Source organism: Ammospiza caudacuta, chromosome 3, assembly GCF_027887145.1.
Source record: "Ammospiza caudacuta isolate bAmmCau1 chromosome 3, bAmmCau1.pri, whole genome shotgun sequence".
Lineage (NCBI taxonomy): Eukaryota > Metazoa > Chordata > Aves > Passeriformes > Passerellidae > Ammospiza > Ammospiza caudacuta.
In genome coordinates this window covers 58,715,150-58,739,091 of record NC_080595.1, presented here as the reverse complement: position 1 = coordinate 58,739,091, position 23,942 = coordinate 58,715,150, and positions in this window count along the sequence as shown.

Sequence of the window (23,942 nt, the reverse complement as noted above, 5' to 3'; positions counted from 1 at the left end):
TCATGGGTGTATGCTTATGTATTGTGTCCTAGACTGGAAAACTGGGTAACAAAGAGCCTATGGTCTGTAGCAGTGCTTATCAAAGAACAACATCAGAACAAAAAGATAGAAGGGAAGCAAACAACTAAGTCAGCTGTCTCCAACATTTCTAGATCTTGTGAATGTGTTAGTAACATAAAAGAACAGAAAGCAATCTCTGCATTGCTGGGAAAAACATGTTTTCTTTATCCTATCAATTGTCAAGTATTTTTATCTGTAACTGGGAAGTGAAGTGAGTCCAAAGCTGGATAAGAGCAGTCTTCTGATTGTGTTTCTGTAGTTTTCAGACAAACCTGAAACTTTTGGTATTACCCTCAAACGCACTCTGTCCAGGATTAGAGTTTGAGATGTAAGCTTTATCTGATAACAAAGATGCCAAAATGGACTGAGAAGGGTAAATTGTGCCATGGAGAGTGGAGAAGGGTGAAAAAGAGGCTGAAGGAGAAAAAAGTAGAATTGCTCCATGAGTATACTTTGGTCTTTGTGTTCAGTTGGTGCTTTTTCACATCAGCCTCATGGTGGAAAATCACAGAATGACAGAATAAGCTGAGTGGGAAGGAACCCATATGGACAAATCTTTGACCTGTCCAGATTACATGGCTGTTCTATGTGCAGTATATGTGTGCCCCTTTTGTTTTCCTCTCTCCTACCTGAGCTCTTTTTCCTTGCAGGTTGAAATATCAAAAATGTGCAACAAAAATGAGACAACTCATACTTCTGAAACTGAAAATTAAATTAGTCCTTCTGACATTCTTTACCTTACAATAGATATTGAAAGGATATTTCAGTGCTATCCCACTAGATGTAAACAGTTTGATATAACTGTTCAAAATATTTGTGGAAGACTCTCCTACCCTTTTAACCTTTCTGAACAGCCTGCATGACCATGACAAAGGAGGAGGCTCTTCCTGCTCTTATCGCTACTGACCCTCTGCCCACTCTCGAATTTTCCCTCACTGCTTCAATAAGTGAAGACCAAGAGGAATTATTCTATAATTTCTCACATTGCTTTTTCCCCTCTTCAAGGAAAAAAAAGGACTGCAAAACTGATTTTAGTGGTTATGAGGGTCTTTTTTTGCTGTTTTATTTGTGATAGATATTTATTCAGTAACACCAGTAGCACAGAATTGCAGAAAACTGGCTCACTGTAAGCCTGGAAATTGTGGATCTATCCCTGCAGGATACTAGAATAGCATATGGTTTTGAGACTGGGAACACCAACTGGGAGATAAAAGGCTTATATCTGCTTTCAAATTTTCCCATAGCCCAGCTTGGATTTAGTGCTTTCTCATCCGAGGGCCAGTCCTGTCTTCTTCAGAAAATGATAATTTGTGAGAGGTAAAAGCTTCCCTATGATTCTAAATGAAAGTATGTGTTGTCTTCATCCTGAAAGATTTCTTTGCAGAAGGCAGATATCTGTTCAGATATCTATGACCACCAGAGAAGACAGAGCAGAAAAAAGCCATTTCTTCAAGCTGAAAATCTGATGGACTGTCAGAGGCAGGAACTAACAGCATTTTAGAAAGAAGAGAATGTGAGTGCCATTTTACATGAGAATGTCTGACACTCACATGAGTGATTTTGGAAGTCATAGTGTTTCTACTTTTTTTTATATGCTGTAATATTTATTCCAGGTAAAAACAATAAAATAGCAAAGAGATAAATCAGAAAAGGTATTAGCTGAGACATTTCTTCATATTGAAAGCCTACACCATACACTGACTAGGCTGAGATAAATGATTAGTAATAATCAAACTGCACCTTCCTGTGCTGTCAGGATGGGCTTATTTTTAACCCTTTCTAATAAGCAGCAAGAAACAATTCTCACCCTCTGCTTCAAGCTCATCCTGAGCTTGAAGCTCATCTTTCCCACTACACTTGAAGGTAAATGCATTTCTTTCTCTGTCTATGTCCTTCTGGACCAGCTGTTAAAGAAAGGAAGATGCAGGTGTGCTGAATAATAACTCCTGTCTTTTATTGCTCACCCCTATTTCTGAACACTTACCATCAAACCTGTTGTTCAGGGCAGCACAGCCCACTTGCAAACTGCCTGAAGAAGCAGCAATACCCACATCATGGAAAGAAAAACTGGTGGAATACAGGAATATTTGTAGTCCTGTGGTAGGAAATATAAATGAAAAAATGGAGAGTAGATATCCTGAGATTGCTTGAGCACGTTTTCAAGGCTGCCGTTCCACAGATTTGGTGCCAGCTAATGGAAAAGTCTCTGTCTAGCAGTGCAAAGTGAGTGTGAAATGTAGTCATAAAATGTGCAGGGGCTTATTTTTCAGGTTTTTCTGTGCTTCTCTAGCTTTGTGTAACAGCCTGAAATCTTGCACAGTATTTTTCAGCTTGAATAATTTTTTTTCTTCAGGGAATCTAACACTAATACCACATGGAAATTATCAAGGGACATTTAATCCTAATGCCTGCTTTTGTTTTATTCAGTAGGAAATTATTGTCCTGATATTGTCAGTTACAGTAATTCAGAGAAAAACAACAGCAGCAAATGCGATTGTGTGGTATTCAAAGCACATCAAGGCAGACATATGAATATGAGAATTTTAGCTGGATGGTCCTGTGATTTCAGCATTCTCAGTATTCTCTCCCTTTCCTGCAGAAATAAGATGTTTCTGCCATAGTCAGCTTTGATATTTGTTTTCTTCCCCTACCACACTTTGTTTGCCCTGGTACTCCTAGCTCAGGAAGGTGGGTTATTTTTTCTTATTCACCTGAAGAGAAATAAAAATTCCCCCTGACACTCTCCTGCAGGGTTTATTTTTCCAGATGTATTTTTTTGGTTCTCTGTGCCTCTGTATTCCCATTTTCCAGCTGCAGATGCTACTGCCTCCTGTTCCCTTTGAGCACACACCCACTGCTTTGACTGCATGTAGGGCTTTTTCGTCTTTCCCTATTTGCAGACAGAAGTGGGGGAGGATAAAGAGTGTGAGAAATAATGGAGATCCAGCCTGTCTTTTCCTGTGTGGGTCATCACAGAGGTCAGACCTAAAAGCTCCTGCTTACTAAGAACCACTGCTCAACCTCTCCTGGCACAGCCACTTTGCTTCACTCATGCCACAGCAGGTCCTTCTGTGCTGAAAGGCAAATATTTTGTTCTTCCAGTTATGAAGTCTAATTCAAATTTGTATTAATTTGTTCTACTCTTTACTCGCCTCCTTGGTAACCTTATACATAAGAATTGTATAAGGTTACCAAGGACGAGAGTAAAGAGAAGAACAAAATACTGGGTCATATTCAGACTCCAAAAGATTCTGATATCTGTTTGAAACTGCTGGATGTATTACATTGATGATAATGAATAGCTAGAAAAAAAGGCCTGTCAGAGAAAAAAAAAATTATAAGCTTTTTATTTTTGCCTTGACATAAATATACCAAAAAACCCTTTTTCTTTTCAGTCCAGAGGGAATAAAGTCACCAAAAATATCAGATCATGATGGTAAAACACAAACCCAAGTCCTGAATCAGACATGTAAAGGATTATATAAGCATGAAATTTCACCTTCAAATACAAAATTGGATGTGGCAGAGCTGTAGTAAAATTGAGTACCAAAGTATAGGCTATTCCTCTTTGACTGAAAATATTTTACATATGTGCAGAGAACCATCTCTTGTTTGAAAGTATTTTTCAAACACCTCATGCAAATATATACCACCTTATAACCAAAACCTTCAGTGCTTCCACGTTACCATTGCTTTCTTTTGCAGAGGTGAAGAAGGAGTTATTGTGTCAAACTTCAAGACAGACCAAGAAATTAGGAGCAGAAAAGAGCTCCAGTCCCTTTCTCCTAAGCAGCAGGCAACATCCCTGGAATCTGTATGCAATGGCAGTGACACTGCCAAAGGCACTTGTCCTGTTCTGAACTAAAAAGATAAAAAGATACAAAGAAGCAGCACAATAACAAGTTGTTCACTTTTACAACAGCTGCAGTTTTTTCTTTTCTGAGAATTCCTTGTTCTTTCCCCGTATCTGGAATATTAGTCCACTCACTCAGAAGAAACTCTTGAATTTCAGGAATAGACAAAAAATAATTCAGTGAAAAGGACTACTAACCTTACCAATGAAGAGTTATCCCCAAAAGAAAGCTGAAACACTGGTTCAGTGCTGCCTTCAAATGAGCAGATTGTGTAGTATTAACTCTGTTTTCATAAAGTGGATCTTTAATTGTTAAGAAAAAGGGGAATTAAAAGGAGAAAATACTGAAGTTATAAGAAACAAAGTAGTTAGTATGATTTGAAGGTGAGTTATTCATCAATACAAGAGTGCTACACTGGATTAATATTCATTCCCCAGTGACACATATAATAAACTAATTCTAACTGCATCAAAGGTAATTTTATCAAAGCCCCGCTCTTCTGCTACAGAAAATTTGTTATTTTGTCATCTGTTTCTCTAATAAGAAGTTATTTACACCTTGCATATTCATTGGGAAATGGGAACAGTGTGATCTGGATGAATTAGTAGCTCTCAGCTCCACCTCAGGGGAGGAGCCTCCCTACAGTGTACTGCTTTCTGTGGAGAAGGATACTCTTGTGCCTGTGGGCTGCAGAGGGGTCACAGATGGATCCCAGAGTATGTTATGAAACAAAACTGGTCTTCAGGGTAGTTAGAGGCTTAGACTCCATCTTTCCTACTTAGGAGAGTAAAGCACAGTCTAGTAGACATTGTGGAGAGAAATACAGTTTCTATTAGAGTGATTTTATTAAAGACATTTTGTCTCATTTAGAAACATCTGCCATTATTTCTATTACTTGTTGCTTCCATATGTATAAAAAAACATGGACTTTCAGATGAAGTGGCATTTTGGGGCATGTAAAAACAACAGCAGAGGAGCAAGTGCGGCCTCCCTGAAGCAGATGGCATCACACTGCTTGTGAGCCATCAGCACTGCCTGTCCCCAGTGGGCAGGCTGGGACCACACATTCCTTTCGAAGGTACAAAGTGTTGCAATCTCTCCCCGAGCCCTCATACGACTTAAGTAGCTGCAGATAATCTTTCCTAGGCTTTATAAGTGGACACTGTGAGGGCCCTGAGGACATTCCCTCTCCTGCACAGGCTTTCACTGCCTGGGCTCAAGGCCAGCTTCCATAATGAAGCTGTCAGGCCATTTCAGAAAATGCCTGTCCTGCCTTTGCTCAGGAGCTACTTTTAAACTGAGCTTTCAGTCCTGACATACAATAAAGTTTAAATCCACTCCATGTCTTTTGCAAAATACTGTCCTTCTCTCTTCCTGGATGCCTCACAGTTGCTATGGAGAGAGTTTAATTTTGAAGCACAAGTACATTGTTTAGGAAAGCCACAGGTGCATTAGCACTATTTCTCTTTTTCATACATAGGGCTGTAAGAGCATTACTGCACTCTTAGATGGATGACCATGATGATTCTTGCCATCCTTGAATTACTTCTCTTATCTGTAATCTGGCCTTGCTGAGTTTCTATGTGAAAAACACTTGCAAGGAGAGGATAGATAGAAAATATGTGTTCAGGGTAAGTGTAAGGGATTTGGGTATGTACTGTCACTTCAGTAAATAATAAATTCAACAGGAAAATACATTGCTTCCCAAGTGAATGAAAGAGGTTATTTTCTTCAAGTGCTTCTGAATTGTTGCTGGTGAGGAATTGTGCTTAAGGATTAGAGAAATTGTAAGACTGAGCTTGAGCTATCCTGAGTTACCCTGAGTTTAAGAGCATAGTTATAAACCCTGTAACTTTGAATACTGCAGTAGATCCCTTGCTGTCTGCTCTAGGAAGGAACCATACTAAGTTCTACTTTGTCAGAGTAGACATAAGACTTCAAATTGTAGGATGCATCGCTTCCTCACAGGAAAACTCTTTCAAAAAACTTTGTAAAGAAAAAAATATGAAAATGGAAGGATAAGAATTATGAATAAGGATAAGAAAAAATTATGACAAATAGAGGGATAAGAAAGATTAGCCTGAGTTCAGGTTTGACTTTCATATATTGCAAGTGCAACTGTCATGCACATGGATACAGTAGGGCCTGAAAACTACTTTCAGGTTCATAGAGTATCCAGATTTCTTCCAGAAACTTGCCATTGAAATAAGAAAAACAGAAAACAGTACTAGCAAGAGCATTATAGCTCTGTGAAGGAACACTAGTATTTTGTTTTAGTTCTGCATTTCATTATAACCAAGCTTATTATACATATACTATATATGTTATAGAAAGTGTTGATATAAAAAGAATGAAACAGAAGAGGAAAACTATTCTTTTGCTAAACACTTTCCTCCCAGAGCACTAGATTATTCTGCTAAATAAAATAGCTGCAGACAGTTCTTCTAGAAGGCAGGGTTTAGCCATTTTACTTCATAGTGAAGCCCAGATCTGCATCATTCAGAGCAAACTGTAGGAGCTGCAGGGTGCAATTAGATGTATTGCCTTTTCTTTTCAAATGTTTGAAACGGTTGTTTTTATCAGGATAGAAAACGATTGGACAAAGCAGCTCCTAAGGCTGAGTAATGGGCACTATGAGGCAATGAAACATCTATTAAAAACTCAGAAGTTCCTACAATGGTTTTCAGTTTTCCAGCTGTTAGTGAGGAGGTGAGGGAAAAAGAAGTGAAATTAGGTAAAAGGGAATTGATAGCTTAAACTTCATGACTCTAAATGAAAGTCTAATTTGAGCTGGTGGCAAACTGATCAGCAGTATTTGTTTTTATGTTTATCAAGTGATTATGGAGGCGAAGGGTTGTAGGCAAATGCCACTGCATAGAAGTTGTGTTTTGGATAACTACATCTGAAAGGCGATTAAGGACTTTTTGATAGAAAGCTATTTATCTAGAAGTGCTGGTAAGCACCCACTTCAAATACCAGCATCCTTCCTCAGGAGGAGAAGTGACAATGCCCTTCATTGTTAGCTGAGTGAACAAAGAGGAGAGGAGAGGAGTTTGCAAGAGAAAATGGAGGAAATTAGGTAGGAACTCACCATTTGCTCTCTTGCTAGACTTGTGGGAAACAAGTGCCACAATATGATATCTCTCTTGAAACTGGCTGGATTTTTAAATACCAAGGGATTTACCTCACTTGTTTTGAGGTCCAGTGTGGCAGTCCTATGCAGAGACCCCTCCTGTGAGAGGAGGTGTCTCAAGGCCTTTCTGGGAGGGTCTGCACAGTGATGGCACCCAGAGCACCCAGAGCTAATATGTGCAATCACACTGGGGGCTCATTAGCTCTGGCTTCACACCTTGATGGCAACAGGCATGAGGATCAGCTGCTGTGGAGCCAATACACACCTACTGCTAGACACAAGACAGGCTCCTGCAGGGATGAGAAGGAAAATCCCTCACTGGGGTAAGTGCAGGCTCACAGCAAATGGTGGGGGGATGGAGAAGTGAGGTCTTCCTCTCCCCCATATTTTAACAGAAACCACAGCAGAAGGGGGTGTTGTGTGGTTGCATTAGGCCAGGTACACCCTCACATGGCACTGCTCCTGTGGCGTGTCTGCTTTCTCTTGATGGCTCTGTCAGCCAGACCCCACATATGAACTGAAGGAGCTGGACAAAAGCTGTGTCCACTGCTGATGGTGTGGTGGAGAAACTGAAGTTAATGAGTAGATGGAGACCAAGCTATCTCCTTTGTCACCACTCTCCAAGCCATCTGTGTCTGTGGGTGCCTTGGGCTGTGTCCTGCAGCTTGTATTTCTGTGTGAACTTGAATGCTCATTAATAACACATTTGACATAAGTGGTTTAAGAACTGCTCTAGTAAAATGTACTCTGCAGGGAAAACTCTGCCAGCTCTGCTGTGCACTTTGATTACCCATTTATAATTGTCATGCAAGCTTTATCATGCTGCAGGTCTTTATCTCAAGAGGTGTGGGCAGTTCTGAAGAAGTGAACTAAATTTTATATAATTAAGACAACACTATTTTCTGCTAACCATGAAGAGACATTATGTAGTTGTGAAGGGTCTTATTAAAATACAGTGGATCGGCTCCAAAACAAAATAATTGCTTTGGGCTTTTCTGTTTTGTTTTTCCCTGTCTTGTATATAACTGGATAACATTACTTTAGAACATTTTTTATGCTAGGTCTATTTGGTTCTCCTCTTCAAGGGGTGCAAAATGATTCTGTCAAATAAAATTACCTTATTTTGCCATAGTTGAAAGAATCTTGCCAGTGAATTGCTTTGATTTGTACTCCTGAGGTTTGTGATTTGGTGCAAATGACCAGAAAGATCCATTCTAGGCCAACATGAAATAGGAGATCTGTGCTTTGTGGGACTGGATTGAAGTTATAAAATCTTTTCAGAATTAAGATGGTCTTTTTGTCTTGCTCTTTTTCACAAGAGTTTGTCTATTGATTTGGTTCCCCAGTCTAATGGGGAACCAAGGGAAAATATGAAATGTCAGTTCTTTTAAAGGCTGTTTTTACTGACTCTGACCACTGCCACATGAATCCTAAAACTTAGAAATTTCCCTAATTCTGTTCCAGAACACCTTGAGGACATTGTTACTGTTACAGAGGACAACTTCCTGCCCAAAATTATAATTAATGTGGAAACCAAATCAGCCAGCAAGGCTGGAGTTTATATTGTAGAACAGTGTCATTCCCATTTTAATGACATTAAAAATCAGACAAAATATTATAAGGTCTTGAATGTTTTTCTTGGAATTTGAACTTACAAAGTGAAATAGCACAGGGTTGTAAGCACAAAGCAGACTTCTTAACTGAATTCTTGTGTTCTTTAGAATAATTTAATTTGTGTGGGGTTTGTTTGCAGATGCAAATGAGATCTAAATACTGAAACACAAAGAGCTTGCATGAAAACCATAGCAGCAGGCAACTTCCCTTGCTACAATGCAAGTTTTCATTTGTGTTACAGTATGAGTAGGGCTGCTATTTCAGCTCTCACACAGCAGCCCCTTATGCCAACCATTCATCATTTTCTATATTCCTGTAACCATGCATTCTTCACTTTTATTGTAATGTAACACAAAACCATGCCATCTAGGAATGACCTTTAAACACTGGCTGGTGAAGTTCCTAAGCCTTAATTTGTTTTGTTTGAAAGCAGGCATGCTGCTCAGTTTCAAACCGAAAAAAATGGCAGTGTTTTCTTGATTTATGGTGACATTTTGACAAGTTTGGTTTATTTAGAAGAAACCTGTGCCAAGGAGGAGTGCAGAATGAAGAGAAGACACTGTCACTGTACACCACCAAAGGACATCTTCATTCTCCTCTCTGATCTCTGTTGCTGGAGCGGAGAAGAGTTCTGCCTTGACCCTGTGTACTGGTTTCAGCTGGGATAGAGTTTGTAGTCTTCTCAATAGGTGGCACAGTGCTCTGGTTTGGATTCAATATGAGATAATATTGATGACACAGTGATGTTTTGGTTGTTGCTCAGTAGCCCTTACCCCAAGCCAAGGACTTTTCTGTTTCCCTTGCTCTTCCAGTGAGCAGGTACACAGGAAGCTGGGACAGAGCATGGCCAGGACAGCTGGCCTGAACTGACCAAAGGGATATTCCACACCACAGAGTGTCATGTCACACATATAAACTGGCAGCAGTTACTCAGAGCTGGGTGTGATCATGGCTCAGGGACTGGGCTGGTGTCTGTCAGTGTGTGATGAGCAATGGTGCTGTGCATCACTTGCTATTCCTGTGTTTTTTCTCTGTTTCTCCTACTCTCCTTTTTATATTGTTATTTTATGAGGGTTTTTTTCTTCAATTATTACATTGTTTTTAACTGAACCCATGAGTTTATTGGGGTTTTCCCCCTCCTTCTGCCCCTGTCCCATCTGGGCAGGTAGGGAACGAGTGGCTGAAAAGTGCTTAGTTGCCAGCTGGGGTTACAGCGTGATATATTGGCCATTGAAATGCCACGGACTCTCCTTGGAAAACTTTCTTCTAAGGGCAGGGCTAAGATCTTCAGAAGCAATATCAAGCCTATGCCCAAAATGTCTGCCTGTCTGCAGTAGATTTAGGGCTTTTGGCATCCTCTTACCATTTTAGCAGACACAAATTTTCCTTCTTTTATTTCCCTGGACACTGTATCTCTTAGCTAAGAGCACTGCAGAAAAATATACATTTCATTCTAATGTTTTTACTGTTTAATCTCCCTCCTACTATCTAACTACTTGAACTTCATCATTCAGACATCAACAAATCTGCTATATAAAGCAGATGAATGCTTCCCAAAAAAGCTCAGTACACATACCATCTTTCACCTGTCTTTTAGAGGAGGCTATATGAGTTTGCAAAGGTGAGCCCAATTTGTGTAACTACCTAACAGTGGCCAGAGGAAAATGAATTTTTTGTTTCTTGGATTTGTCAAATATAATGCAGTTCTGCAGAGAAGCTTTTATCCACTTCTTCAACTTGCACTGAAAATAAACAGATTAAGAAAGAAAACAGCTTTGCTTGGACATCCTAAATGAAGAATGGTTATTCTATACCATGCAGATGATTGCTGGGGGATGCTCTTTTGGGATGAAAATGAGTGCCATCTCTGGAAATCAGTGTCGCTTTTCCTCTGTCTCTCCAGTGATAGGCATCAGCCCCTGTGGAGCCAGCCCCACCCTGCTGCCACCATCAGTTCCCCTTCTGTTTTCTCCAGAACATGGAGAACACTCCTCTTAATTTGCATAGGTGCCTGGGTAGCAGGTGAGAAGCTGAAGAAGTAGAGATATCTAATCCTATTTCTTGACTGTGGCTCTTTTGGAAAATTTTCTAGCACTGAAGTTGGTTCCTGCTGCAGCGAGTCCCCAAGGGTTTCATCTTAGTTTGGAGAAAGACTAAATTCTGCTGATCTTCCTAGCATACTTTTCAATTTATTACCAGAATCCAGGGTCTTGCAGCATTTGAGTTAATTAATTCCTCTCTTGGTTCTCAGTCACTAAAGGTCAGACTGTCCTAAGAGAAGGAATCCTTGCAGCGAATATAACTGACTATTGTGTACAAAACATGCTGACTTTAATGAAGCAGAGATCAAAATCATATAAGGAGAGGCAGATAATGAAGGAAAAAAACAAGATATGACATTTTAATAATCAGCCATTTGAGGGTACAACTGAAGGAATAAATGCACGTATTTTGATGTATTTAGGCAATTCTTTGGTATGCTTTAGCATATATATATAAAGACACTCCATGCAAAACATGCTTAAACAAGTCTCTTGACTACTATACACTAACTTCATATAAGAACCATTATTTGAAGTAAATTGTGATGGTAAAAAATATTAAGTCAAAATTTCTATGTGTTACACACATGCATATATATATATATATAAGCAAATAAACCAGTATACTTTACTTTTGAAGATATTAGGCTACCAGTGTAACTGGTGATTCACAACAGAAATTAAATTGCCCTTTTTTGGTTTTTCCTCTTAGCAACCAGCTTGAAAGAACTTTAATCTCCTGGATGCACAAGAGAACCCTTAAAGCTTTGAAATTTATGGTTTGAGATATTGCATTGAAAAAAAAGGTGAAACATTTTAAAAGATAGTTCACTATTTTGTGAAAGGCTCTGGGATGTTGTGGTCTGTGTCAAGGTGTGTCAGCTTCCAAGATATGTAAAAAAACAAAGGAAAAAGACATGGGCTGGGGTTGTCTTTTCTATGACAACACGTCATGACCTGGATACGCCAAAATATTGTCACTATTTCTTAACAATTGTGCCTGTTCAGTAAGATTCTGGAAGCTTGGGAGGTTGTAGAGTTACAACATAATAATGAATTTTAATTTTGTGAAGGAGACAGTTTTACAAAACTGGAAACTACAAACCAGTCAGCCTCACCTCTGTGCCTGTAAGATCATGCAGCTGATCCTCTTGGAAAATATGTCAAGGCATGTGGATGACAGGGAGATGATTAAAGACAGCCAGAATTGGCTTTACAAAGAGGAAAATCATGCCTGGATAATCTGGGGATTTATGGTAGAGTGTCTGGGTTGGTGGATAAGGGAAGAGAAACTGGTGTCCTCTGCTGTGACTTCTTTAAGGCCTTTGAAACTGTTCCACAGAAAATCCTTGTTGGTGAATTGGAGGGGTGTGGATTTAATGGGTGGAGTATTGGATGGATTAGGAATTGGATGAATAGCAGCATCCAAAGAGTTGTAGTCAATGGCTCAGTGTCCAAAGGATATCAGTAACAAGTGGTGTCCCTCAGGGAGAAGACTTTCCATATGGAAGTGGTTTGATATCTTTAATAATGAGATAGGCAGTGGAATTCAGTATGCCATTATCAAGTCTAGAGAACACACCAAGCCATCCCATGAGAGAAGGAGTGCCATCCAGAGGGACCCCGACAGGCTTGAGAAGTGGGCCAGTGGGAATCTCTTGAAGTCCAATGAATGGTGTAATCAACAGTATCAGTACAGACTGATTAATGAATGCATTGAGTTCCTCCCTGCAGAGAAGGGCTTGAGGATATCGATGAATGAAAATTTGAACGTGACCTGGCAATGTGTGCTGGCAGCCCAGAGAAACAATTGTATCTGAGCTATATGAAAAGAACTGTGGCCAGCATTTAAAGATATAAGATTCTTCTCTACTCTGCTCAGGCAAAACCCCAGCTGGAGTACTGCATCCAGTTCTGAGGTTCCAAGCATAAGAAAACCGTGGACCCTTTGGAATTAATCCAGAGGAGAGCCAGGAAACTCATGAGAGGGTATAAGAGAGATCCTATTGCGACCTTTGAATACTTAAAGTGGGATTATAAAATGGAGAGTGACTTTTTACCAGGCCCTGTAAGAGAACAAAGGACAATGGCTTTAAGGCAAAGGAGGATAGATTTAGACTAAAAAGAATTTTAAAAAATATTCCTTACAATGAGGGTGTTGAGGGACTGGAACAGGTTGCCCAGGGAAGTTGTGGATCCCCCATTTTTGGAAGTTTCAAGGCCAGGCTGGACGGGGCTTTAAGCAAATAGGTCTGGTGAAGCATGTCCCTGCCTGTGCAGGGAAGCAGGAACTAGAAGGTCTTCAAAGCTCCTTTCCAACACAAATCATTCTATGATTCCATGGAAATGGGTTTGATATCACTGGGTTTAATACTTATAAAAATACTGGTATGGAGACTCATTGACATAATTTGTTATCAACAATCTTGTCCCATACATCAAGGGATGGTGACAGAGTTTGACCACACTTCAAAGTCCTGATTACAAAAACTGGGTGACAACATGCCTAGTCTTTTTCACACATTTAAAAACAATAAATCATCAAGAAGAAGCAAAATATCAAATCAATTCCTTCAAAAATTTCAGTGAGTAATTAAGATAGGTAGTGCACTTTTTCTACATGATTCTTTGTAAACCTGCTTTGTGGTGATTACTTTCTGCTTATTCTCCTAGCTTCAAGAAAACATCAGATCTGACCTACTTACAAGTGCAGTCCATGAATGTCCAGTCAATACTTCATGGCTCTTTTGAGATATGCAACATTTCAGAACTACAAAGAAACTAAAGATTTTAAACTTGAAAAGGACACAGATTCACATTATTTATTAGTCTTTTCTTGTACTTTGTAGAAAGAAAATTTTGTGCAAGTATAATATTTTCCAGATTAGTGCTCATATGTCTTTTCCATACTTTCAGGTAACTGAAACACTTTAAGTAATTCAGCATTCATCTGGTGTTCAAGATTCAAAAGGAGCAGTTACACTTCTGCAAACTGCAGCAGATTTTGACTATAAATCAATGGCTCTTGCCTGCCCATTCTTGTTTTCATTAATATTTCATAAAATTATGAAATTACTGTTATGCAGTTTCACATTGAACTTATACAAGGGGTAAATGTGGTAAATCAGTCAGTGGCTCATAGCTAGAATAAAGGAAATTGAGTGAATTCTTGAAACACTAGCAGGCTGTTAGCCATAAACTGCACAGGTCTCATTGAACTCAGAATGTGTCAGAGAAAATCTCTTGTGCAGCTTTCTTGCCTGCATACTTGTGAATATTTGGATTTATACATAGGTAAACCAAAAAATACTGCTGAGACAGCAGTAACTCTGAAGTTTAATGTCTTTTTTTTTTCTCCCCCCAATTCTTAGCAGCCTTTCAAAGCCCCATAGTTGAGATTCTGTACACTGAAGTCTTGTGCCAGAAGGAAACTGTGTGCAGACCTTTGAGACTGTAGTTAAAAGAACCAAAACACTAATGATCACCCTGGGCAACAGCTAGCATAACACACATATGAATTAAAAGTTGTTCATAATAGCAAAAACTTTGTCCTTTAGAGAGTACATGTTGCAGGGAATGAGAAAAATATTTTTAAGAGTTTTCATTACATTTAAATTATTTTTCTTTGGAAAGCAATTTCTCTTGCAGGCTTGTTTTCAAGTGTAATATTGCGCTGATGTAAGTTGCCATAGTAAAGTTTTCAGTTCATATTTTTAAAAGGTATGCATCTGAAAACCTGTACAGAAGCTAACATTTTATAAAGTGGAAAGATAGATGTGCATATAAGAAACTGATTTTTTCACCTTTAAAAAAATTATTTACAAAGATTTCTCATTTTAATATTTGTAAATACTAATGGTGGTCATGAATAAGATATGCAGATATCCTGGACTATATTTTATAAGAGAAATAGGAAAATGTGCAGTTGTATGCAGGTCTGATTGTGTTTCACATTGGTCATTCTGCATCAAACACTTCAGCTCCTCCTGACCTGAAGCTGTACAGAATTTACCTGACCAAACAAGTAATCTTCTCTGACTGTTCCTGAGGGCTGTTCAAAGCGCCTGCTTTGTGATTGTTTACTATCTTTTAATAGGAATCTTCCCAGTTCTCTCCTTCTACCAATTAAAGAGGATATTTAGCTTTAACATTTGGCATAGGAGCTATTGGAGTTAAATATGCACTTGGTGTAGTAACAGAAATTAAGATGGGATCATTACAAAAAATCCCATCTTAATTCCTGTAACTATGGTCAAGCATCACTATTCTTCAAGATTTCTGAGGTGCATTTCTGATAAATGCTTCAGATTGTGTAATTTTACAATAAAAACAAACTCAAAAATAAGAAACAACCTCATCAATTTTGAAAGTATATATAAATTATATAAGCAAAGATTTTGTACTTATTGATGCTATTAATATTCCTGCTTATTGAAAACACAACCATACAAATGAGCACAGCTGGACCATTGTGTGTTTTACAGCATTCCTGGTATTCAGCAATATTGTCCTAATAAATTTTTTTATACTTAACCACAGGAAACAGAACAGGCCTTGTCAGACATTTACAGATAGGAAAAGGACCAAGTTTTTTGCTCAGAATCTTATAGAAAGTCTGTCATGAAAGTTAGCCATGAACACAACTCTGATATTGTAGAACAGTTTCCTTAGCAATAAACTGATATTTTTCCCTCTGTCACCTTCCTAGAGATGAACACCTTTTTACAACCCTTCAAAACAATTAGAAACATAAAGCATTTAATGAGAATCATTAATTAGTTTTTTAGATCCACTGTTGCCCATCTGTGAAGAAAGAGAATTTAAAGGAATTTCAAAGTGACAGATTACAGGAATTAAATATTATTTTCAAGCACAGTGCCCATTTTTTGTTGCCACTCCCTAGGGTTTTCATTGAATTTGAAACCTTAAAGAACAGTCTAAAACCAGATGAATGAGGGAAAAAAACTCATCAGCTGGAGATGCAAACATGGTGAGAACTTAATTGAAATCAATAGAGGATTAAATGAAGGAAAAGTTTATAGTAAAAAGAAAATATTTCAGTCTGACAAAAAGTGAGAAAGAAATTCAGTTTTTTGTAATGGAATCCATTCTTGTCCTTATGATAGCTGTGAACTGTGAACCTAAGATATTTTTTCTGAGGATTGTATCTTTGTTGGCTATAGCAGAAGTTTTGAAGTGTCACCTTTGGACTTATGAAGGTGGAAGGGGGGGTGACCTCCATATGGGTTTGCTGTTCAGCTTTGAAGCTTGCTTTCTGTTTTCTTAAGCATTTGAACCTTCTGTCTGAGCCATAACAGGTGAGACTTGTTTCCACAGAAGGTGGAAACCTGTATACCTCCCTGGCATATGCAGAGCTAGACTGAAACCAGGATGAAGAATAAAACCCTTCCATGACTACAGTGTTCTGATGAGTCCTTAAACATCCCTCACAGTTACATCTAGGTAATTTTAGATTAATTAGCACAAAGTGTGTTCATTCCTCATATCCCTTATTATGACTAGGATATTATCTATTCCATATTGGCTTCTCAAAGATTTCAGGTGAGAAAGAGAACTTAAAATGTTTCCCTACTGCTTTGCAGGGAGTTTGTGAGGACTCCATGTTGCTTTGTGTTGCATATGCCATGGTAACAATAATGAATAAGAAACTCCTGTTCGTGGACATGCTTGTAGAGAGGTTTGGAAATGAAGAAACTTTGCATGTTAAGTTTTCTTTCATATAGGTAGACAGGAAGAAAAGTGTCTTGAAAAGTATTTAAAGCTAGGAATATGTAGACTGAAATGAACTGAAAAGCTTGGAAAACTTGCTGACAAATAAAACTAGTCACTTGGATTATTTCTAATGTTGGGCACTACAGCCTGTGGTCTGCTCTTTGCATTTGTAATGCCTCTAGAATCCCTGTATAGCAGCACACCTGGTTCCATGAACGTGCTGAATCACAAGCACTGTGGGAGTTTGCTGTGCCAGGAGGTGTGAGGAGAAGGAGGCTGTGATCAGCCACAGGCATTCCCACTGCTTGGCAGCGCCCACAGCCAGCAGCAGGGCGAGCAGACACAAGGGCTTTGCTGGAGCGTGTGAGCACAGCCTGCCATGAAGGATGTGCCACTCAGGAGAGCTTGCTGTGCCTGCCACGCCGCAGCCCCATGGACAGCCAGCACTGTCTTCGGCAATGCCCCGTGCTCCTGACCTCAAGCTGTGTGAGATCTACCAGTGTTTACAGGTGAGGCCAGAGTGCTCTAAAACACTCCATGAAGCTTTATAGCTGACTAGACCAGAAGTTTCAGTAGTTTATAGTGACAAGTTGGTGTTTTAGCAGTTGCTGGTGAGAGGCAAGATACAGAGGCCTCTCTCCAGCACCTGAAATCCTGAAACTTGCTTGATGACACGAGCTAAAGTGAGGGCTGCTCTTACAGGCAGGCGCTGCAGGCTACAGCACACCCCATGTTTCTGCTGGGGGCACTGTCAATGCCAGGCTTGCAGGGAGGGGATCCATCAGGACAACCAGAGCAAAATAAAATCCATATTAGCGGTAAAACTTCTCTTTAGAGAGGATCAGTTCACAGTGAGGGAGCTAAAATGTAAGATTATATCACTTCACCTTGAATGCCATTATTTATTTTTAAAAAATTACTGCAGAAAAACAAGTGACTGTTATGACAATGGATACACACATCTAAAGGAACTTTTAACAAAAAAAAATTATTCAACCATCATGAATCTGTAGACTGGGAAGCTGTGTTGTTTACTGAAAAGCTGTTAGGTAGGATAGGAAGAAAAGACAGAGAAAATCACAGCACTCAAACTGAGCAGTCATGTGCATGCAGGCACAGGAGGTAGAATCATAAAGAACTCATAAACCTCTATTTCCTTTCCTACTGTTTGTCCCCTGCAGTTGCACTTTGTTAGAACCTCAAGCCTGCAGATCAACAAAGACTTCCATTAACTTCAATACTCAGGGAAATCCTGTATGTATGGAAGTAACAGGTATCTAGGAGCAAAAATAATATTTAAAAGCAGTGTTCCCTTACTTAGGAAATATTCTTACTAAGGAAAACTGATTTCCTCACTTAGAAATCCCACCTGCTATTCAGAGACTTTAAGTTTCAGGATCTTGCTTTACAGCATACTTTAGGTTTATAGGTGAATATACAAAGTTCTAGATGAGGTTAATAGAAATGTCTGAAATGGAATATTTTGTGTTTTTAAATTTTTTTCTTTCGCAGCTTTAACACCAATTAGTGCTTTGGAGCAAAGTTCTGGAAATCTACTTGGAAGAGGTTCCCAGAGATGCTAATGAATGCAGAGATGCTTTCTGTGAAGAAATTATTATATTAACACCGGAAATAGCTTTTTAATTATAAAAAGACAGGCATAACTTCAGTGAAACAGACATAAGAAACATCATGTTCCTTAAAGGAAGCTGATTAATCATCCTCAGAAATCAGTCAATAGACTTGAGTCAGAAAATCCTCACTACTCAAGGCATCTTTGGTATGCATATTGCTTTTGTGAATGATTATGATTAAATATTTATTAAGTGACATAAGGAAAGCTGGCTCTCTTTACTTTTCTGAAAATGAGTCATTTCAACAGACTAACACTATCTGGTCTAAGCTTTTAAAGCATAGGAGGGAAACTTGTAATAAAACAGAACACATTCAAACAGATTAAGATGTGATGCTGAGAAAAATTGAAACATTGACAAGGCCAAGTGAAAAACTTGAGCTACAAGACAAATTAAGGCATAGGTAAGGAGGCATGTCTCTTTGGAGACATGGCTTACCTATAGGTGATAGCCTGAGGTCAGAACATCAGTAATCTTTGAAAACATCTGGGTGTGTTTGGAGCACAGTGACACAATTTACCCTTTATTTGAATAGAGACAGAATTTTCCTTGAATATTTTTCCTTTGTGGATGCAAAAAAAAGGTTTTAAAACAGACTCAATGGTTGAGTTATGAAGAGACTGATAGCTGATATGAGGCAGAGCCTACTATCAACTGAGATCAATAGAGCTAAGAACTTTCCATTTATTTTAATACTTATGTTTTCTCTAAACACGGCAGAATTCTGGAGACCATCACATCATATTATTTTATTATGCTTGTACACTTTCAGTGTTCATATAGGCAAGATAAATGAAGCTGATTTAATTTGATGATATTTTATAAATGTTACTAAAATAAATCAAGAGAACTTCTGTCTTCTGAATTCTTTTTTATACTTCCAAGAGGGACAATTGTGTCCTCCATACACTGTAGAAAGTGACTCATGTTCCTACATATTTTACTAACCTGAAAGTTGATTTCTGTTGATTTCTGTGAAAATGTGAAAATTTCTGTTTTTTTTTTTTTTTTTTTAATGTTGGGTGCTTAGCTGAGACATCCTCTAAATATTACCATATATATATATTTCAATTCATTCATCTATGTCCCTGCTGGGAAATAAGAAAAGATTATTTTTAGTAATTTTCCAAAAAAAACTACTGGGTAGGTGTGTGCCATATTTCATTTACTTTTAAACTTTGAAGCTTTATACCATATCTGAAAAAAACATTGCATTGAAAAAAGATTTTAAAATATGTGCTTGGTTATGTGGTTGAGCTCATAAATAAATGAGCATCTTGACACTTCCACAGAACTCACGAGAGGTACGAGCAGATGTGATGTTGAGAGTTCATTTGCCTCCTACAGTCTGTGCAAAGGAAAAGTCAGGCATGCTTGCCTGCCCAGCAAAGATGTTTTTCCAACCTGTTCTATTGGAAAACAAGTGCTGGAGTCAGAACTTCAAAATTTCTCCTCATTAGACTGTTGTAAAATTTGGATACCCTTACTCTTTGAAAATATCCTGATGTCATTTTAATCGGCATATTTTCTATTTTTCTCCCTGGAAATTGAAATGAAGATTTCAGCTAATGGCCATTCCCATGAAAATAAAGTTCTGCATCAATGCTGTCTTTCTGCTTAAATGTGAATGAGGTGTTTTTTTGGTCTGAAGCACCTCCAAAAGGAAGCACCACATCACTTACACTTCTGTAGCATTAGAGTAGTGCAAGGGCATTTTTGCTTGCTGTCCTTAAATCATCCATATACCAGAATGACTTTGTCTTGTTCAGAGGCTATGCAAGGCAAACCTTTCAAAACCAGAGTAAAGAATTCTCTAATACAACGGTTCAACAGGATAGACACATTCAAGAACGTTTTCTAAAGATATATAATGGACATTCCTGCAATGTTTTATGTTAAAATGCTGAAAATAAAAGGAAAACTGACCATGAAAAAGACAATGGCTTTTTTAATGGGAAAAAAGTACTATTTGGCTATTTTTTGAAAGACATGAAAATAAGGGTCTCTTTTTGTCTAAATGCTGGTGCAGATGTAAAACAAACATATTTTTGGGATTCATAAATGAAAATCCAATCTTTTGTAAAATACCGCACCAAAAAAACCCCACTGCCTAGTGTTAAACCATAATTGGAACTGTCACTGATGTGTTTCCTTTCTATTGAAAGGTTTACTCCTGCAGAATTTTTCATGAAGCTCTTAGTAACCATTAAATCTCAAATGGAATCAGTCAGCCTCTCTGCTGTCACTGAAACAAGTCTTATCATATTTATCAAAAGCTGGAGCTGGATAAATGATTGAATAAATGAATGAAATTTGCATTCATACAGCAATTTCCATCAGCAGAGAACAGAAAGAAAGTTAGGAAGTGAAAAAAAAAATCCTTTCAAATTAAAAATAGTACCTTTGCTAAGCACTGAGAGGTGACTGATATTTATTATTCCAGGAGGGGGAAGATTGGAACTTAGTGGAAAGAATCTGACTCAGAGAACATCCCATGAAAGAGTGGGGTTTATTGTTTCTCATTCTGGAATGGAAAACAGCCTCTTAGCTGTGAAGTACTCTTCTGTACTGCCAGCTAGTGTAAATAGCCAGTGCAAATGGAACATTTCCTCAGGCCACCTTTTGACCTGCTGTGGTTACTAGTAATCTCATTTCGAAATTCATTTATTTTTCATAAGTAATGAAAAGAAGAGCAACTATCAGAAGGTTTAGGAGGAAAAAATTAGTTCAGTGCCTTATAGAGAGTTTTACAGATTTGGGGTTCAAGGGATCTGCTTAATTGTTGTCCTGGAATGGTTTTGATGAGCTAAATATGGCTGACTTGACTATGGCTTCAGAAAGAGCCCAAATTTGGGAGCAGACATAGAGTTGTTCTCTGGTCAGGGCTCTGTCTAACCTGAGCACATCACAGAGCTGCTCAAATGCAGAAGAAAGGAAGCCCTGGAGAGTCTGCCAGATCTTCCAAACATTGCCTACTTCTTTGTTAAAGCTTGTTAAAAAACATCATTGTCCAAATTTTCCCCAAGTAAATGGAGATTTCTCTCTCAGCATCAGAAAATAGTGGATATAAACCATTCTCAAGGACAATTCTTTCTCAGCAGGGATTAGATGGCCAAAGCCTAATCCATTCACATGTGCATTGAGAGATAGAAATTGTTTAATAGAAAAATTACAGGTTATTGATTTTACTGACTAACATAGATAAAATCTGCTGCTTACTAGCGCAGAGCTGTTTGTAACAACTCTTATGCTCTTTCTTTGAATAAAAGACTCCTGATTCATTTATAGGCCTAAGAAATTATGAATATAGAAAAATATTCACAGTGAGTACAACAAAGCAACTCTTAAGGGGTATCACCAGAAAAATGTACATTTTGAAGTAAACTGGTAATTTCTTAAACATCTGAAATCTTAACACTTTCACTGATATTCTAGAAGAAATAGACTTCTAAAGAGTGCATGTTTATATTCTCTATTGAAAATTTTGTCTTCTCCAGGAAAGCAGAAGAATCATCCTAGTCTGCAAAGATGATATATGGATATTTTACAACATTAATTTAGTGGCAGCATGTCACTAGCTAGATGTTCTATGAGACAGAAATTATGAATTGTTTCTAAATTTACAGTGTCAGAGAAATTGCATCGAATGATACTGTAAGAACTGGAAAAGTTTTCTCTATCATATGTATAGATTTTGAAAGATAACTCTACATTATAAAAATATGAGAGCTCTGTAAAGAAAACATAAACACTATCATGCAAATATTGACAGAGCAACTAGGCAAATATGGTAATTTATTTTTCATATAGCGATCCTGTGAAAGATCTGTAAAGTATTTAGATTCAGTCAGAAGAAAATTAATTAATAAAGGCAATTAATGTCATATAATTAAGAGTAACCTTCATAGATTTGTAAATTTTTTAAAAGTTTTCTTGAACAACTCTTGTATTGTCTGTTATGAGATCATGAATTTTTCTGATAAAAACAGCTGTAGTAAAACATAGGCACAGGGTTCTGAAGCTCACTAATCTTAATACATTTAAGGTCTAGCCAGAGAGTTTAAGATTTTTAAAATGCTTTATAACAGTCTGAATAAACCTAACATTCAAAATTCCATTTTTGGAATGGAACTGTCATTTTCAGCATATTCTTAGAAGTTCAAACCATGTTTTTAGTTAGCGAACAAAAAATAGGGAAGCTCCCAATATGAAATAAGGAATAGAATATTTTATTTACATATCTCCAGTTGATACAATTTTCCTCTCACTAGTACTACAAACCTGCAAGGGTAGCTTGGCCTAAGTTTTGTTTCGGAGAAGTCTTGGGTTTTAATTTTACTTCCTGGGTGAATTAGGATATCTCCAAAGACCTACACAATAAGGGACGGAAGACTCAACCTTCTAATGTTGCAGATGAATGGAAATTCCCCATATCTAAAAGTTTTAAAAGTTTGACATTCCTAGCCTATTTAGATCATAGAGATATATACTGGATTTTTGGTATTGTAGTATATCAGATACATTCCCATTAAAGAGGCCTGTATTTGCAAGACTGACATGAAGAAATCTAGAAAGGGAAAAAATATATTACTTCGATTATACTATTAAGGAAAATTTTCATTTTATCTCCTCTTCTTTCCTGCATGGAAGATACTAGGACGTGAAATGGGAAAGTATCACAGCCTGCATTTCCTGTAGAGAGGAATATGATTTCTCCACGAGACAACCTGAGATATCCAACTACTTCTGAGTACATTATTTCTTTGGTTCTCACTGTCCTCCAGTGTCAGTATGACACTGAACACTTGATCAGCTTTGTCACTGTAATAATCAAAATCTGAGCACCTAAAACGCATTATCCACTAGAAAAATAGTGTTTCTTCCCATGCTGATCACAGCATGGCAGCAAAATGAAATTACTAGTGTTTTCTATGGAGTCCTCATATCAAGGGTAAGACATCACTAAAAGAAGAGCCAGAACCTTACCATTTAAGGGTGAGGTGGCTGTACACAGATGCTCAGTTTGGTAATGCAAAGTTACTGAAGTTTAAGGTTATGGTCCAGCTGACTAACATGTTCTGAAGTTAATTCCCAGTTAGAGATCACTGGGGTTCTTCCTCCCTCTCTTTCCCAGGATTTATGTCTTAATCCTGCCTTATTACACTGATTTTGTATATAAAATACTTACTTTTCCCTCCTGGTCAAATAATGTTTTATTTTCTCAGAAGTTGGTTACAGTTCAGTGTGTTGTTACAGTTATTTCAGGGCTTGATGATGGCTACTAGCTGTTTCTTGTGTCCTTGTGGAAGCTTTTATTGGTTTATTCATTTTTAATTACTTCATGTGGCTTGTTGGGAGCAATGAAACTTCTGTAAGTTGGGAATAGAATGAAGAAAAAAAGCGGAAGACAGATGACATGGAAGTATATAATACTTAAAAGGCATAGCACTTTTCAAAGGACAAGTCAAAGGTCCTGTAGAAAGGCCTTTTGTCTGATAATAAGGCCAAGGTATAGATATATGTCATGCAAATTAAAAGCACAGTTCTGCATGTTACAATTTTTTAAACAGAAATAAATTTAATTACTTCTAGCCTCTATGTGAATGTTTATTGAAGTTATTCTTGATAATACCACTGCTTGTTTATTATTTTACATTCAGTAGTCATGCTTACTTACAAGTGCTAGAAAAATAATGAACATATCATCATTTGGAATATTATAATCAGAAATTATTTCAAATCACCTGAGACATATATTTCTCCTTTAAAGTAGAAATCAAATAATATTTGATTTCTATCAAGACACTAAGGCTTCAGCCTCCATAGGTGCATCCTCTTGGAGTGCTTACTGGATTTTCTGTGGCAGAGGGGA